This window comes from Lactuca virosa, chromosome 4, assembly GCF_052849685.1.
Source record: "Lactuca virosa cultivar CGN04683 chromosome 4, Lactuca_virosa_CGN04683_v6, whole genome shotgun sequence".
Lineage (NCBI taxonomy): Eukaryota > Viridiplantae > Streptophyta > Magnoliopsida > Asterales > Asteraceae > Lactuca > Lactuca virosa.
Genome location: NC_136429.1, coordinates 84,585,262 through 84,589,168, shown reverse-complemented (window position 1 = coordinate 84,589,168; position 3,907 = coordinate 84,585,262). Strand labels below are relative to the sequence as shown.

At 36.9% G+C, this 3,907-nt stretch overlaps 1 non-coding gene across 1 annotated transcript; it reads left to right on the top strand.

Moving 5' to 3' along the window:
* The first annotated feature begins 443 nt into the window (after window positions 1–443).
* LOC145110359 (small nucleolar RNA R71) lies at window positions 444–550 on the top strand. Its single transcript, XR_013709741.1, has one exon. It is a non-coding gene; the product is annotated as a small nucleolar RNA R71 (small nucleolar RNA).
* The last annotated feature ends 3,357 nt before the right edge of the window (window positions 551–3,907 follow it).

The following is a 3,907-nucleotide window of genomic DNA, read 5'->3' as shown; positions in this document are numbered from 1 at the left end:
CTTTTTTGTACTCATCATAAGGGAGCCAGTCTTTCTTAGGTTTTCGCCAATCGTCATCAAATCTATCACCACTAGAATAGCATACTTGCACTTTCTTATTCCCGTTCTCGTCCAAATCACAATCTCTAGTTAGATGAGGCCCATTGCAATTCTCACATCCTACCCGAATAACATGGATTGTTTGATCCATTTTATCCATCCTCCTATCCATGGTTTTCAACATTGCCATAACTGCCGACAAATCTTCAGAAGCTGCATAGGCCGATCCCTTGGTCATATCATTCCTTGGATTGTGGTATTCTCTAGAATGCTTAGAGAATTCTTCAATTAGTTCTTTGATCACCGGGGGTGCCTTCTTTGTGAGGGGTGCTTGCGAGTCAAGGAGCTGCCTAGTTGTTACATTGACTCCATCATAGAAAATGGAGACTTCTTGTTGGCTATTAAGATCATGATGTGGGCAATTCCTTAGTAGACTTTTGTAACTCTCCCATGCCTCATAAAGGGACTCTCCAGGTTGTTGTTCAAAGTTGGCAATAGCCTTCTTCAACTTGGCTATTTTCGAAGGTGGGCAAAACTAGTCAATAAATTCTTCCTTCATCTTAGCCCATTTAGTGATGGATCCGGGAGGGAGTGACTTGAGCCAATCCTTTGCAGCACCTTTGAATGTCACTGGAAGCATACGAAGCAGCTGGGTTTCCCGAGGCACATTTGGAACATTAAAATAATCAGCCACATCATTGACTTCATCCAAGTGTTTATAGGCATCTTCGTGGTGTTTTCCGTAGAAGGGGATCTCCTTGAGTTGAGCAAGTATGTGACCCTTAAGCTCAAAAGTGGCAGTCGCGGGAATTGCGGGTTGCACAAGTCCCGGGCCGGTATCATCTTGTATCCTCTTCTTCCATTCGCCCATGGGAACTTCATCGATGTTTGCCATGGTGTTGTCAAAGTCACCTTCTAGATCGCTACCTTCTTCAAATTCGCTTTCTTCTCTTTCAGACTCGTTCACGATGTCTTCCTTGATTGGGTCTTCGTTTGCCAAGGAAGAGGTGCTGGATGCTCCTGATTTTCTACTCTTTTTCTTGCTAAAAACGGATTTGAGATTCTTCAAAGGTGAGTTCTTTGAAGAGGCGGATTCTCCAACGGCTTTTCCTTTGTTCTTTCTTAGAGCGGACTCCGGGTCTTCAAGTGGAGGAACCAAAGATGTATTGGATCCTCGGGTCATGTAACAACTGCAACCAAAGTAAGAAAAACGCGTAAAAAGAACAAAAAGAAAATAAAAATAAAAACTGTGAAACAGCGCTGGACTCGCCGAGTAGCGTCGATTGCACTCGGCGAGTTCAAGGCAGAAACAGAACAAAATCTAATTAAATTTCTAAAACAGAAAACTATGAAAACTAATCCTAATAACTAAATTACCTAAAAATAACCTTGTGCAAGATAAATCTCACACAAAGGATCGATAAAACTAGAAATTAGTGCTAATTTTTGAACCGTTCCCCAGCAACGGCGCCAAAAACTTGATGTGTGTAAATTCAACTGGTTTTAATCCCACTTTTAATTATAAAATTGACACACAAAGGCAGTGGATTTGTCAATTGTGGTGTAGTTAAATAAATAGGGTATCGAACTCAGGAAACGGAAAATTTAAACTAAAAACTAGAATTAACTAAAAACAAGTAATAGAAAATAGGAGTTTCTCTAGTTTTACAAGACTAGAAACTTAACTAAAACTTAACTACTCAATTAAAAGCTGAAAACACGTAAAAACAACTAAATTCAATGATCAAAAAGGGTTTCTGTTTAGGTTCAACTCATTTACTCCTATGGTTAATTTTTATGATAATATAATAGATTAATTGTTATTGGTTACCGAATCTAGTGATTAGATTCGCATTCGCTATTACTAATCCTTAGAAAACATACTAATTCAAACAATGGCCAGTTGATTAAACTAATAGATTTCCTACGTTGATTATTCGGGTTAAATAAGACTTGTAGCTAGCTAATTAAGTTTGGTGATTCAATTAGTCTCTTGTTGATGGTGTATCATAGAAGCTCACACATTAATTTACCCATTCTCTAGTTAATCCTAGTTTCATGTTCATTATTCCTAGGCATATAGTATTGTGTTCACATAATTTATATGAGATAAGCAATTAAGAGATGTTCATTCAGCTTAATCACTTAGCAATTAACAGAAAATAGTTGTAGTTAATGCATAAGGGTCTTTAACAAGCTTAATTTAACAATATCACCAACTAACAATTAATCAAAAGAGTAAATTAAACCATAGGAGCAAATTTGTCTTCCCCAAACAGAAACTAACGAAATTAGTTCATGATTTCAGTGTATGAAAGCTTAAAAACAAATTCAAATAATCCTAACATAATTCAATTCAAAAGTAAGTGGAAAATTAAACCTAAAGTGCCTCAATCTCTTAAGAATGAAGGATTAGGGTTCTTCACACGTTCTTCTGATCTCCAGCAAGTTCCTTAGTCGCCAAGTAAGTTCTCCAAAAAGCCAGAGAGTCCTCAATTCGGGTTTGTGAAGTCTATTTATAATTTTCTCAAAACAGGGGCTACTCGTCGAGTAGACGACCCTACTCGCCGAGTAGCTTCAGATTTAAGCCTTTTTCTTCTTTCTTCCATTCCCGAGCTTTCGTTCATGACTCCTGCTTCCTTTTGCTTCCGAGCACGACTTCTGGACTGAAAATATAATTCAAACATTATTAAGTACCTTTTGTCCATAATATGCAAATAATTAGCTAATAATTGATAAAAATCTATACTAAATATATGGCTAAATATGCAAATATCACAGAGCCTTGGTTTGAGGGATTTGGACACACTCTTGGGTGTTTCTGAACTAAAACTGAGGATTTTGGTAAAAAATTTCAAAAAGGAAATGTTTTATAAAAAGGGTTTCTAATACAAGAAAAAGGTGTGGTGCATGCAATCGACCGAGCTCAAGTAAGTTTTCCCAAAATACCCATACATGTTATATAATATGCTTTTATTTGTGAATCTGTAAATCGCATGCTAGGTAGGGCTAAGGATATGCTTAGTGTTTGCATGATAGAATGATAGGAGAGATGCCTTTGTATGCCTACTGTATGAGCTTGTAGACTTGCATGCTAATACCGAAAAGCCAGTAATAAGATGGCCTGTTAGGGTTATGTCTGATTCCAATTACTCAATGTTTGAATGCTGCTTGCTTTGTGCTTTTAGGAGTTCCCATTAGCTTCAACTAACTAGTAAATGAATATGTTAAGTTACATATTTTTTGCGGTGCAAAGTTATCCATGTATGACTTTGTAATGGTTTGACTCCTGTAGACCCACTTGCATGTGGTAGTATATCCTTGTGACATGAGAGATAGATAGATAGAGAGTGAGAGAGAAAGAGAGAGAGAGAGATGTAAACACCTCTATATATCGTGGGTTTCATACCACTTTTAGAGGTGTGCTTGAGAGATGTAGTTCATAGTGACTAGTGAGTGAGGTATTGATGAAGTTCTAGTCTAGTACATTTTTTGTACACATTTACTATGATCGAATACATATTTTAGCACCCAAATCACCATGTTCTCTGTGTTCCTTGATTCTGCATGCCAAATTAAATGCTCATAATTCACATCAATTGGTATCAGAGCTGGTCTTCGAAGATCAAAGCGATTTTTTGAAGAAACGGTTATCGGTTTGGCTACATTCAACACAATTGGAACGTTTATGGTAAGTCTCTCGATGATCTCTCTAAATCTCTTTGATTCGTGCTTGCGTTCTTGAATTTTTTTGATCATTTTGATTCGTTGGATTTATTTCGTTTCAAACCCCACTGTTGATCCAATTTTTTTTAAAGTTCAATCATATTTTTTTGTTTGTTACTTCATATTTCGAAGCCCAAACAAT